The sequence below is a fragment of the Nuphar pumila genome, chromosome 10, assembly GCF_984573655.1.
Source record: "Nuphar pumila chromosome 10, dmNupPumi1.hap1.1, whole genome shotgun sequence".
NCBI lineage: Eukaryota > Viridiplantae > Streptophyta > Magnoliopsida > Nymphaeales > Nymphaeaceae > Nuphar > Nuphar pumila.
In genome coordinates, this window is record NC_143258.1 from 106,043,302 (window position 1) to 106,059,131 (window position 15,830).

Below are 15,830 nucleotides of genomic sequence, written 5' to 3' on the forward strand. Positions count from 1 at the left end.
CGTTTTTTTTAGTGTGATAATTTTTTTTTTAACGGCAAGCTGGGTTAGGCAGACCCCTAACAGTTATACAACTATACCATTGGTTTTTGAACCTGAACGTCCCACCACAAGGTGACGTGCACTAGCTGCTCCTACCTGACAAGCGGAGCCCCCTTGGTAAGAGAGTAGTTCATTTTTGCCATCTCTAAAAATATATATAAGCCTAAAAACCACTTAATCTAATATACACATCTATATCTTCAAATTAAACAAAAAATACTTGCCATTATGATTTTGAAGCTTTTAAAAGCTTGCTTGCGCCATCTAATTAGGTATCTTAAAGATATTTTTTACTACATAAACTATGCAGATCATATTTGAGGTATCCAAAACTATAAAACACTTGTAAAAAAATGTTAAAAAGGGGGTTGTTTATACTGAATAGGTAGGTCTGCATGTGCATTCAATATATGCCTTTTTGGATGTGATGGATTTTAGCACTGTTTGACCCAATTGGGGAGGACCACTTAACTATGTTAATGCCACTTGTTTGTTTAGGTATGATTGAGTCATATTCGTCGATGCATGACTGGCTAACATCGACTATTCACATGGAGAGAGAGAGTTTTCACCACACTTCCTTTCATATTTTATTTAATTTTGAATCTTTTTTTTTTAAGGATAAGGATGGGGGTTGAATGGATACATGTAAGGGTGTCAATGAGTCCAGTTTAACTTGGACCAAACCCGTACCAAAAGTGAAACAAAAAGTTTGATTAAAATTTGGGTCAAACTTGAAAGGTCCGATTGATATATGGAGCCGAGTATGATTTGTGAAATTTCATAATAGAACCGGCACTACAAAAAAAATGTGAATTAGCGATGAACTATTTTCATCGTTAATTCATTGCTAACGTGTTTAGCGATGGATTAGCGACAAATTAGCAATGGAAAAAGTTTGTCGCATAATCCTGATCGCTAAATAGCGACAGAACTGATTTGTCACTATTCTGTCGATAATTAGCGATGAACATGTTTTTATGAGTAAAATTTTTTAATACATTCAAAACCGTTGATTTTTTATCCTAAAAAAAAAAAAAAAAACCTATACACAGTTCGGATCTATCCATCCAAAAGCTGGTTCCCACCCAATAAAACATTTAGATCATATCCATAGCATTAGATGTAACAAAAAACCAAAAAAATGGAGTTCTCCACTTTGCTAAGTCAATTGTATTTACAATTGACTCTAGCAAATATATATAGTCACAAGAATATGAGAACTACTTTATGAACCGCGATTTTTATGAACTTTTTGTTTTTTTTTCCCTCTTAAATCTAAGAGGATGTGATCTACATGCTTGGTTTAATAAGAACCAGCTCTTGAATCATCTGATTACGATGCACAAACAAGATTTGTTTAAAGCTTTAAAATGAATGATTCATAATCTTCAAAATATTCAGGGATTCAAAAATCATATTTGTTCATAAAAAATACATGATCCAAGAATTGATTCCTAGCCAATTTACCATGCCCAACACATTTACTTTGAAAAAAGCATTGAAAATGCTTATATTTTTAGTTCTTATATTATAGTAATTCTCTCTCTCTCTCTATATATATATATATGTGTGTGGCAAAGTAAACCATTGAAATTAAAGAGTACTTTAATCATATTTCACAAAAAAAACACCGTGAAACTAGTAAATCAGTTTTTTTTAATATTTATATGGAGAAACCACTAAGATTAGAGACCTAGCCACCCTGGCTCAGCCTGACTTCTTACCATCACTGTCCTCGCAGTGTAAAACTCCGTGAACTTACTGCTTGCCCCTTTGGGAATTGCCACGTTTTACAAGGTTACTGTCAGAAAAGTGCCAACACAAGTCAGGACACCCGTCTTGTTTGCCATCCAAAAGGAGCTAGTAGGTCCCACAACACAGGACATGTACCGTTCGGGTTTAAAATAAAACATTTTGCCTGATTGCGCAATACACACTCAGCTGTGTCAAGGACACACTGTTCGAGGTCTTGTATTTAGATGATACGACGACATGCACATTATGTCACTTTTTTAACATATTTTATATTTTTACAAATAATAAGTATATCGTATATAATTATATACATATTCAAAATTTATAACTTACATATTAAATAAATATACGCCCTGGTAGTGCCTTCATAAAAATCACATCCGTGTGTATATATATATAGTTTGAGCTAAGTATATACATATAAAGAGAGATAGAGAAAGGTGTATCGTCAAACACCCAAAATGTCCAACGCTATATATATATATATATATATATATATATATATATATATATATATATATATATATATATAAAGAGAGAGAGAGAGTAAGGTGTATAGTCAAACACCCAAAATGTTCAATGCTAAATTAGATCAATTTACATTGCTGATTTGTGCATGATCAGCAGCATTATTTTTTTGCTCAAACACAGACCTGTGGTGCTCGGCTGTGCATCCGATGTGCGTATATATATATATATATATATATATATATATATATATATATATATATATATATATATATATATATATATATATATATATATATAGAGAGAGAGAGAGAGAGAGAGAGAGAGAGAGAGAGAAAACAGGTAGGTGCTTAATGATACATGCTTAATGGGTTTTTCTGTTTTTTTTTAGTTCTCACCACCATACAATTCAAGAGATGATGCCTATAACCTCAAGTACATAGATCACATATGTATGGTCATAATTTAAAAATAAAATGAAAAAAACTCTGAAAAATCCATTAAGCAGTTATCATTAATCATATTTCATTAAGCACCTACCCATTACTCTATATATACTTAATGAAATATGCTTAATGATACATGTTTAATATTTTTTAAATTTTTTTTCTTAAATTATGATCGTACAAATGTAATCTATGTAATTGATTTTATAGGGATCAGCTCTTAAAGTGTTCGATTTTGACACACGGGTGAGCTTTTATATGGTTGAAAAAATCAACGCTCTAAAACCTTTGTAAATTTTTGAGGTTTCAAATATCATTACATGATCCAGTTGTGAATTCCTCGTAAATCGATCATGCCCAACACATTTATGGGATCGATAATGAAAAAACACTAAAAACCCATTAAGCACATATCATTAATCATATTTCATTAAGCACCTACCCATTTCTCTCTCTGAGAGAGATATTACACGTTCATATGGATTGCTCATTAATCCAGAGGTGCAACGGGTGACTTCCGAGTGGATTTTTCTCTCCGTTTGGGATGGAGGAAAAAGATGAAAATCATGGAACTGGCGTGGCGTGACATTTGCTGATGCCGGTTCCACATTTTGACTACCACCATCGGGAGGTGGTAGTCGGCAAATCCCATCCCGACTCCACTCCTGAGGGTGCGCCCGACTACCTTTGACACCCTCCCCACCTACCACATCAACGCCTTCCGTCTTCCACTTTCAATTTTGGGGTTCATACTTCATATCCAACAGAAAAGAACCGGCCACCCATGGCCTAAAAATCCTTGTTGATGTTGATGAATCTCTCTCAGGAGGTTATTCTGTGAGAGTTTACCCTGCAAGTTTTTGTTTCTTAGATTCCATCTAAAAGTCCTCTCTTTGTGGGTGCTCTTGCACTTCTTTGTTTTCTCTGATCTGTGCATCAGATAATCTTCCTTCTTCCTATTCATTGAAATTAGAAGGTGCCCATCATGTTTCTGCTATCGTGTCTTCGGTTCCCGATGGTGGGAGCAATTTTCTTGGTGAGAAGGTTGGGGTTGAGGCAAATTGCTTAGATGGGGGTGTTAAAATTGTGCTCAAAGGTTTTTTTTTTCTCAAAAAAAAAAATTTTGCTCAAGGGTAGCTTAAAGAAGGATGAGATTCATGGTGGGGTTAAGGAGAATAAAATTGATAAGGGAAGGGTGCAGTGGAGGGACTTCCAAGGAAGAGAGTTAGCTGAGATCAAGGGGTTTGAGGCCAGGTTGCCTATTCTTACATGGCTCTTGTGTTTACTCTGTTTTGATTTATGGTGCATTTCTGTTTACATCTCAAAAGGTACTATCTTTGTGTTTTTTGAATGAACATTTTCTTGGCATGTATTTACCATACACCATGAATGGTTAGTATGCAATAGGTTTTTCTTTTTTTTTTATCTGTCTTGCGAGTTTGTTTCTTTTATTTCACTGTCTAAACATTTTTAAGAGAACACCGTGAATTGTGGAATAGGCCTCTTGAGATTATTTCAGAGAACATCCAACCTGAACTTCGGGGAACATTGCACAATAAATAGTGTTGTGTTGAGCAGTAGGAACTGGCTTAGGAAACTTGAAAATGTCTAGCTTTCCTCAAGAGTGATAGATTGGATGTTGGTTTGGTTTATGCCAATATTGATTCCACTTGAAGAGTCTGTTGATGAATCAAATTAAAGATAAGAATAATTATTGTTGAAGATTATTGCCCATACGTGTGATTCTCCTTTTTGGCAATGTCCCAGATTGATATGGTCATGAGTTAGGAGTTAGGACTAACCCATGAAGATTGCTATTGGATTTGGAATTACCATATTTATTGAATGACCATAGTTGGTGTTGGTCCTTTTGGTTATAAGGACCAGATACAATGGGGTTGTTTAAAGTTCTGCACTTAACAAAGGGTTAGGTTGGTTCACAGGCTTTACAAACAGAGGTTGGGTTAGTTCCATTCATCTCGTGTCTATTTAATTGAGGGCGATTTGAGCAAGGTCTTATTCCCATAAAGGTGACCTTATCACTAAGTTCTCTGCGGATCCCGACTTGGATCTGGTCAAGCTCATGTGCATCATCCTAGGTTGTTAGATTATTAGATTGTGTTGTTTTGATTGTTTGTGTGCTCAAAGGTGTGACGAATCCTGTTATCTTGCTCCACATAGAATGCTAGGCCTTTATCTATACATATTTTTTCTGCATTAGCTAACGATTCTGTATTTGTGCATGTTCAACAGTGTGAGGATCACTGTTTAGGTATGAGAATCACACATACAAAAATGGTAGCACGTTTATACACTGATTACATCTATAAGTGTATAATGAAAGCAATAGCAGCACAATGTTGCTATATCATAGGCCACTTTCCTTACTAGCTGAATTTCAATATGTATAGTATCCATGAATGAGATTAGGCTTGTCAGAAATGATTTAAAAAAAAAACCATGCCTTATGGCTCCATCAAGCCTTTTGAAATGTTAATGATTATATCTTTCGTGCATGATCTCTCTCAACTAAAGGATTCACTAGAACTCAATGACAAAATCATGCATACAACATAATCTTGTCATGTCATGGGTTGTTTCCCTTACTAGCAAGTATTTCTCTAATCAAACTGCAAGACAAGGAGAAGATAAAGTCGTTGGAATCTATTGAATCTATTCATGGTGTGAATCTTGTTCATCTTCAAAATTATGTATTCGAATGGCCTCATTTATGTCAGTTTTCTTTGTTGCCATTGAATTGTTTACATGTATGTCAAGTAATGCATTATGTATGTTTGGTTAATTTGTTTGATTACATGAAATACAGTCGTTTTTAGCATTTACTTTGCTGGTTGTTCAGGCATGGAATCAGTTTTATGGAATGGGCAGCAATTCTTTTTTACGCTGGCAAACTTGTGGGCAAATCTCATCTCACCTGAATGTCCTCAGTTGCTACACATATATATTGGCAAATAGATGTTTCAGACACTGGGATTCTATTGGCAGCAGTGGGTTACTGAGACTGCATGACAAATTTATCTGGTTGCAACTTTTAGGTGTTGACAGTTACATTGAGATGGCATAGAGTAAAATCACTTGAAGCATCAACCTGTTTAGTGGCATTATTAGTTAACCAGCTCAACAAATGAGTCTGCGAACTGCAAAGGTTGTGTTTGATTCTTGAATTTTGGTTCAAAGAAATTGGTGCAGGTTGTGGCCGGTGCAAGTTGTATTATCTATTCATTCTTTGAGATTTCTTTATCAATTTTTTTTTCTGTAAATTAGAGCATTGAGGACCGATTACCCACATATTTTGCTAGCTCAGCTGGCGAGTTTCTATTTATTTGCAACATACAGATGATAAGAGAAATGGTTAAAAAAAACTTTTATATTTGCGTTGACTGGTTCTTGTTTGTTTGTAACGGAAAGAGAAAGGGTCTTCTGCTGTTTTCACAGCTTTAACATCACAAGTTCTAATAATTTCATGGTCTAATAGCAAGCCTTGAGAGGATATGTAGGGCAAGGAGGTTGAGAATTCGTATGTGTTGTTTCATACTTCAATTTCTATTGTCGTCATTCAAGGCTAAACGATGTATTGGGGTTTGAATTGTTGATGGAGTACCGGAAATGATAATCTGAATTTAGTGTATTCAGCTGTTAGCTCTATTTTTTAGGCTTTTTGACATTAAACCCTTTGATGAAGTCTTTTGGTTATACCATTTATGTATTTCTGTGTATGTGTAAGGGTGGTTCTATATTTTAGCCCTCAAAAGTGTAAAAGTCAAAGTAAGAGGCTCATACTGGTCCAAAAATAGTTTTAGTGATGTAGCAAGGGGCCCAACCCCACATTTGCATGTCTGTTTGGGATCTGTGGAGCTGAAGAGGTAACTATGAAATCTACACATCCTCTCAAATAACTTCAATAATGGATTTGAAAGTTTTTGCCAAAATTTTGATGATGATCCCAAACAAGCAGGTGGGAAGTATCAAATCCACTGGATTTGTGGATTTCATACTTCCTTTTGACGCAGAGATTCCAAACAGGCACTAAAAAAAGCAGTATGTGGACATGAAGTACCAACAAATATCTGTCAAACTGGCATCACAAAGGTAACCATTCTTATTAAAAAAAATCCTTTTTTGCTTCCTTTTTTTTTCCTTGCATGTGCCGCCTTAAAGCTTATCCTACCATCATTAAAGCCCTTACAAAGTGGAAAAGCAAAAAATGACATGCATCGATTAAACTACAAATAAACAAACCAAGATGATTATGGGAACACTTTCCAAGCTTCAAATCTTTAAAGCCAGAGAGAGAGAGAGAGAATAAGATTGTTTGTTCATTTACTCGTGTGGTTATTTACAAGAATATACCTGTTTTTTATTCAAATTCATACTCGAAAGCCACGTAATTCAAAATCAAGCCTAATTTTATCTTTAATAATTCAAATCAAATTCACACTCCAGCTAACTATGTGCACTTCAATAATTGATAATATATAGTTAATAAATTCAAAACTAACAAATTTTAACCTTGTTAAAGTATGCTTCTCGGTTAAGCTTTGGACTGTCAATTCATGCAAGTACCTAACTAGCTAACCAATAAATAAATAAGAGGTAAATGCTACACCACACACACACATATTATATATATTCACCATGAGTGCTTAGAGGACATAGTGGCAATATATTAATAGCAAACACAAGGAATCCAATTTCTTGGTTTTTCCCATAGACTTTGTCCTACGAATCTTTTGAAAAATGCCTTCATTATATTATAAGTGTTTGTTGCTACGCGACCTGAGCATCGTTCTCACATCTTGACCACAATTAAAATTAGAGGAAAGAAAAAAGAGGCTTTATTTAATTAGCTTGAACTTCTTGTGTGTCTTTTCTTTGAAAGTGCATGCTGTCTTAGAGGCAGACCAAACTTGATGTTTTTAATAGAGAGACTAAATATTTCACCACATGGTGAGATGACTTGCTGTTAAGCAAGTTGATTTTTTAAAGACAATGAGAAGCAGGATTCAATTACTTGCAGTAGTAGTAATTGCAATTGTAATGATAATTATGTTAGTAAGCATAAGCTGATAAGATCCAAGTGGTTTTGGATCTGAATTTTAGGCCTCAAAACTTGATCTGAATTAAATTAGATGCACAGACCTTGGCCCAATAAAAAAACTGGTTAGGCTTGCATAAGCTAATGCCCAACATAGGCCTTATGAGGGTCCTAACAGTTGTAAATTTGGGTGTGAAATTGCAGGGATTCAATTTCCAACAGTGAGACTGACACAAGGCGTAGGGGCATAGCTAGGATTCATGTGAGGGGGGGGGGGGGGGGGAACAGGGGTGTAGCAAAAAAAAAATGGTGTAATAGTGTGGGGTTCGGGGGCAGCGCCCTCAAAAAATTTTTTTTGAGATAAAATAAAAAATGGCTACAATTATTAATAAAAATCTATTTCATATGTACAAATCAAACTATTTGCTGCAGTCAGGGCTGGGCTAGGACTGGGCTACAAAAATGGATAAAAATCTATTTCATATGGAATCAGGGCTGGGCTTTTTAAATTTTTTTTTATAAAGTTCAAGAAATGGAAATTTTCTAGTATTTCAATGGTGGCTCGCGATATATTGTTCATTCCTATTACTATAGTTGTTTCAGAGTTAGCCTTTAGTACCGGTGGTCGAGTCATTGATGAATCTCATATTAGACTGTAAATGCATTAATTTGTACTTATGATTGAATAAAGAGGACTTCCAAAGATAAAATTAGTTCATAGGTAAAAAAATTAATGTTTTTAAACTCGTTTGTTTTTTCTTTTTTGTGTGATTGATTTTATACTTATTGTATTATTAATTCATTTGCATTTTTAGAGTTGATGGGCTTGTGATTAATTTAATTATTTTTCTTTTCAGGTTGATGACGTTGAAGAAGAGTTGATTTCCTTGAAGGTTTCAAAGTGATGTTGATCAATAGGGGTGCATAAAGAACCACTAGACATGGTAAATGACATATATGTCCCAACTTTAATTCATTAAAAGTGTAGTCTCTATTTCACAATTTTATTAAGTTACATGCTGTTTTATCTTTTGTTTTTTTAAGAAATTACATTGCAGTGGGATCAATTCATTGGAGAATGTTGATGATTGGATTGGAACCATGATGAAGATTAGAGTTACTTTTATGATTGAAAACTTTAAACTTGAACTTTTGTTCTTGAACTTTAAACTTCAACTTGGTTTTATATATAGCTTGATGGGTTCTTACTTTTTGTATAGATTTTTAGCATACAATTGCTGTTTTTTTGCTGTGAACAATTGTTATTTGATATTAGTGAAATTACTTAACCTGGTTTGTACTGTGATTCTGTGAACAGTTTATTGCTAGGTTGTTTAGTGTATATTCCCCTAAACAAATATATTGTTGTGAACAATATATAGTTGTATATTCCACAACGATATATTTGTATATTCCACTGAATTTGGCATTTGCAAACAAGTTATTGTTCTGATTGATATATCTAGTTGCTGTGAACAGTTTATATTGCTGCGTGTGAACAATTTATTGCTGTATATTGTTGTTTATTGCTTGATGGGACTGGGTTTGGTAGAAATTTTGAGACGGCTTGATTCATGGGCTTAGATGCAAATTCTGTCATTGATTATTGTTATATTGAAGGTTCTGATCTTATTCATGCCATATTTCTTGAGTCCACTATGACCAGACAAGTCTTGAGCTTGACAAGAATTGGATGGGCCCTTGTAAAGTCTGGCTTGTTCCTATTAGCCCCTGCAGGCCCAGCCCAAGCACAGCCTGGTCTGGCCCATCCTCATTGGATTGGACAAGTGTCCTGTGTATTTTAGCCTGTGCATGTGTTGTTCTCTAAACTCATGAATTGTACAATTTTGAACTGTGATAACCCAGTTGGGCATCAGGTTAAAGCCCAGTTGCTCAAAATGATTCATTTGATCCCATATTATTTGGAACCCATCTTGGCTTGTGCAACCTTGAACATGACCATGATGGCTTGGTTGAGTGTCGATGAAAACAGCTTGATTCCCATGTGTGATTAATTGATTATTAAATGTACTTGTCTATGGCCCGGCATGGTGCTGAAATGCAAATAACGTTTTCATCTTACTTACTTGATCCAGCCCAAATTCTCAAGTTTACCTTGTTTTTGACAATTTGAGTTATGCTGAATTGCTAGAAACCCATGTTACATTATCTTTTTAAATTCTCAATTAATTACTTTTCTTATGAATGTGTTCTTCCTCCTCTAGGTGGTTCCTGCTTAAGGGTGTCAATGGTTCAGGTTTGGTTTGGATTCAGGTGGAACCAGACCAAAACCTGATTTGAGATGATGGTAACGGGCTCCGGACTTAGGTCTAATCGGACCCACCATAAGAGAAACCGTACCCAGATCCTATAAGGATTACATGAACTCGGGTCTCGGGTCGGGCCCGCGTCTGGTATGAACTTTCACAAACCATACTCGGCTCCATATATTAATTGGACCCTTCCACTCTGACCCAGAATTTAATCTGGCTTTCTTATTTATCACTAAACCCTGACCCTATTGGGCTTGGTACGGGTTGGGTGCGGGTCAAACCCAACACATTGACACCCCTATTCCTGCTGCACTGCTTTCCACATTTGTGCATCCATATACAACACTCCATTTTCTACAGAGTTCCATATACATTTTTGTTTTTGGTCTTTACTTGTCTCAAGGAGAAAGAATCTGGGTGATAGTTAATGCCTCATAGAAATAGATGCAATATGCAATATGCAATATGCAATAAGAAGCTGATACATTTTCTCATTTAGGACATGAAACCATTGGAGATGCAATGCTAACATCTCAAGACTACTTTAAACTGAAAGCTTAATATCAAGTTTGCATATTTAAATGTCGTCCAGTTAAATGTCATGAGCAGTATATGGATCAGCCTAGCAGCTGAGTTCGGTTCGTTGTGCATTCCCTTAGCTCAGAGCGAGCTTACGAACCGAGCTGAGCTTGGCTCGATACTCGGCATGAGCTGAGCATGAACACCAGTGGATCAGGCTTGGGCTGAGCTTGTACATCAGGTTTTTTAGGCGAGTCGGGCTTATACATGCCAAACTCAGTTCGAGCCCGGCTCATGTGCATATGTGTGTGAATGTTTGTCTCTCTTCACTCATGTCAAAGTCCATAGTTATAAGAGTTGGACATATATGACCCTCAAAGGCCATATACCACAAATGGACAAAATATAAGAGATTTTTCAAATAGTTTTTAAAAATTACATATAACCTCAAATCAATATTTAAAAAATTACATCACCAGCCACGGGGTTTTTTCCCTAGGAGGTCGATGATCTACTTGCCACTAAGCTCTGAATTTCTTCACGTAACTAATTGAAAAAAAAGTAGGTAGGATCCGAGATGATTTATTTTTTATATGGATTAGGAAATGCACTATTTTTCTTGTGTTCAATGAGACAAATGTTGAGTTTGATCCATAATAAAAATATTGGCCATTGTTTAAAAATCTTGTGATTTTATTGTTACATTTTAAAAAACTGATATATATATATATATAATGTGATATATTAAATACCACCCTTTTATCATGATATTATCGGATTCTTAATGCAATATTTTTGAGAAAAAATAAAAAAGTGTGCATTATTAATGTGATATTTTTTGTATTTTTTATATTTATGTATATTTTCTTATAGATTCTTAAAATTCAAATATAGAAATATTTTTCTCGAAAAAACAAAAAAATTCTGATCTCTTTGTGAGATTTTTCTTGGACTAGAAAATCCTGATAATGACATTTGTGACTATAGTTTGATCTGTCCGTGTCTGGGTCCAGTTTTTCTTTGTCCAGAATAGAATCTCTCTCTCTCTCTCTCTCGCGTGCAACTGAGCCCCTAGTAAATGAATAAGAGGAGGATAACTGGCCAGGGGAGCACAATGGGAGTTGTCACGTGAACCATGGGCCATGAAAATGTGAAAAGATCAAATACAATGTGCATTAAGCATCTGATCACCTTTCATCTTTGGGAGAGGGCCTGTCAGGTGTGGGGAACAAAACTTAATGCACAAATTTTATTCAATCATATTGCACCCGATCCTCTCTCCATGAAAATCCAACAGTTAGATTTCACACGTTTTTGTTAGATCAGGACCACACGAGAGCAGATCAGGTCCAACCCAAATGGGTCCCACAAAAATTTTGGATGCAGTGTTCACTTCGTAGGTGGGACGGCATCAATGGCTGAAAAATGGACGGCTGAAATCTGTCCAACACAAGAAGCTCTGGATGGTTTTTGGGTCTGGTTCATATTTTATGATGAACAGAATCCAAGGTACCTTGGACAATTACAGTCTCGCCATAGGGATCGTCCAACCATGTGTCAATTGTGCCCCTATGCTGTGACACTCATCGTGAGGATATACAAACCAATGTGGGAACCACATATGAATTCGGGATTTACAGTATTCTTTTTCATAATTCTGAACCTGCATATGTGTTTGATATGATCAATTTTCTCGCAATCGACACTTGGATATCATTTTGTGGCTAAAATATATGTGTGTAGTGCAGTAATATGCGTGTAGTGCAGTGAAACCAAAATGTTTGGACCAATCTAGGATCAAGCACACGTACACACTGCACAGCTGTGTGTACAGTATGCAGTAATGTTGTCCATCAATTTAAGTTGATGATCCAGGGACAGACTGGCTCACGCACGGGGGGTCACATAAAACAGCTAGCATGCATGGCATGAAAGCTACCTTCCATGAGAGAGAGAGAGAGACAGTAGTTTGACCAGGGAGAGATGGTTTGGCTAGTTCACCATAATCAGAGAGAGAGATAAGGTAGTTTGACGAGAGAGAGAGAGAGAGAGAGGGGTTAGACTAGTTCAAGATAATGTTCACTGAAACACATCCAACCAACAAGGGCAAGGACCACTGGTGATGCTGGCTTGTGCCCATCCCTAGAATTTAATGCATTTTAGGAAATTGAATGGATGCAAGATGAGCCAAGTCTCTCTCTCTCTCTCTCTCTCTCTCTCTCTATATATATATATATATATATATATATATATATATATATATATATATATATATATATATATATATATATATATATATATATATATAATTCAATTCTCATTCACGAATCCTCTCATTCATGCCATTCACATTGGAGTTTGCTGGCCAAATGATGATGATGATGATAAGGACACTGGGTGTGGTGTGCACGCTTGCCTTGCAGGGGCTTCCACCAACATATTGGGTCAGCTCATTTTAGTCTTTAGCTATGCATTCCTTGGTCCCATGGCTCCAAGGAAATGACTTTAGCATGAAGATAGGAAGGCTAAGTATTAAAGGTTCAAAATTCAGCAACATTTCTTGAGATAGAGTCCAATGTTGTCAGCATCGGAATCGGACCTGGATTTGGCAAACCATTCAGGTGAATGGGCGGATATACCCATTCTCAAGTGAATCGTTTTGAATCGACCAAAAAATAATTAAAAAATATCACTTGTCAATCAGAACATGACAAGTATTGAAGTCATTATTAAAAAAATAATTTTAACCTATTTTTTTACATTTATTAATAAATGGCCAATCCAGGTCGGTATTGTATCGACTTTCTGGCGAGATTCAGGCCAATATGCACCGATACTGACAACACTGGGACAGACACAAGGACTATGTTTGACATGACATAAAAGCTGACCAAGTTCATGATCTACTATTGTGTGACTACTACTAGTGCAGAAATAATCATGAAAGGCCATAGTCAGTATGAATGGACACAATCACCCTATAATTGTTCTGTTCGTACTCGAGTAAACGAAAATACCATTGTCTGTGACTAGGGGTGGCAATCGGGTCGGGTTGTCGGGTCAGCATACCTCAACCCGAACCCAACCCGTTTATTAAACGGGTCGCCGTGGCAAACACTAACCCAACCCATTTAATAAACGGGTAACCCGACATGACCCGCCAACCCGTTTAATAAATGGGTTGGGTCGGGAAAACGGGTTGGTGGGTAGCGGGCGGGTTGGAGGGTCGGGTTGGTGGGCGGGTCGGGTTAGTGGGTTGATGGGTTGACCTGCCCTCCTAACCCGTTTATTAAACGGGTCAGCCGGGTTGGCGGGTTGGCATACCCCCAACCCGAAACTGACCCGTTTAATAAACAGGTTAGGCGGGTCGACCCGTTTATTAAACGGGTTGGCTTAAGCCCAACCCGAACCCGCCTAAGAGGCGGGTTGGCGGGTCGTGTCAGGTTTTGCCACCCCTACCTGTGACCCTACTTCATTTTTGTTTTTTTCAACTGCAATTACCCTTAAATTGTTGTTATCAAATCAGGGAAATCAGTTTTTTTTTTCAATCTTTTAAAACTTTAAGGTAAATTGTTTCTAGGAGTTGTTATGTAATGATATTGTACTTGTTCCAAAGTGTTTTTTTAGGGGAATTAGGCACGTTATTTATAAGTTTAACAACAGGAGTTAAGGGCATTTATGAGTCGTGTAATGATTTCTAAATACAATTAGAAATTTCAAACCATCATTTGTTAGAAAATCAACAAATATGTTTTATTAGACCCCTCGGAGAGAGAATGATTCTCAAGAAAATCAAAATTTTACCTTATTGCAAGCGTGAGATTTTGGTTCCCTTCCTTTTGTATGAGGAAACATCTTAAAATAGAAAGTGATTCTTGAGTTCTTGGAAAAAATTAGTCACTTTGGTTGATCAATGATTCAAAAATCATGGAAAGAGATGTTGGGTAATTGTCCGGTAATTATTTTAGGAACCTAATCTTAGTTGACTTTGGATGATTTTGACTTGAATATTTGATTGACAATTTTAGAGCTTTGACCTAGTCAACTTTAACTATTTGACTTGGTCATAACCTATTCAACACTCTTCATGCACCTTTTAATGGTCATAATGGTTCATAATTTGTTTTAGTTTTTTACCTTGTTGACCATTAATCACCTCTTTCGATGGATTTTTTAAGTCTTTTTGAACCCTATGATTGTTCTTTTGGTCTATTGACTACACCTAGCTCATTTATTTTCTTTGACTAGCCGTTGAATTCATTTAGAGCCACTTATTGGTAGCAATTGTAATTTTATTACTAGTCGCTAAAGATTTATATATAGCTATTGGGCTTAAGCCTATATAAACCCAAGTCCTCTCTCATTCTCTCCATCACTACCTTGAGACCCCTCTTCTCCTCTCCTCTCTTCCTCTTTAACTCCTTCAAGCTTTTTTAGTTCTTCGAGCTCTCTAACTCTCTTAAATCTTGTGGTTCACGCTCTATTGTTTTTCCTTAATTGGAGTGTACACTTAGTCATAGTGATTTTCGATTCGAGTCAAGAAGTTATTCAATGTGGTCTATGTCAAGTTACTCGGTTTCACCAAGTGCAGGGTGTGACCCAACCTTCAAGAGTATGTGAAAGCTCGATTATATCTTGGGAGCAATGTTGCATGAATACACATTTCATCAAGAATTTAATCCTAAGTGAGTCATTTATTACTTTAAAGATAGTGCATCTAATGTGTGCCTCCGAGTGTACCTAGTTCAAGCTCAGTTGTAATACCTATTGAGTTATCTTCTCAATAATTTTAAAGCGATAATTTGCTACATGACAACTACATCAAAGGTTAAAGTGGATGGTACGACGTATAACTGGTTAGATGTTTAAACATATGCCTTGTGCTTTGGGTGGTTATATGCCTAATTTACACATTAGAGTCATTGAAAATATGCTAATATATTTTTGTATTTTGGAACCACTATTATATATATGAAAAATATGAATGTTTCTAAAAAGTAAAAAATGACTAAATGCATGTTCTTTTACTTAGACTCTTTTTTGGATCCAAATTTTATTGTTTGGATCTTATCTTGGATCCAAAATCATATCTATATCCAATTTAGAATTTTCAATCTTCTTGGTATTAGAGTTAATTTTGATATTAATTATGAGAGTTAATTTTTAAAAGTGATGTACTTACTTGAGGTCATTGCTGAAAATTTGCCTTTGAGATATTGTTTTTGGGTACTATGTTGGATCTATATTTGTTTTCAAATTAGATTTTGGATT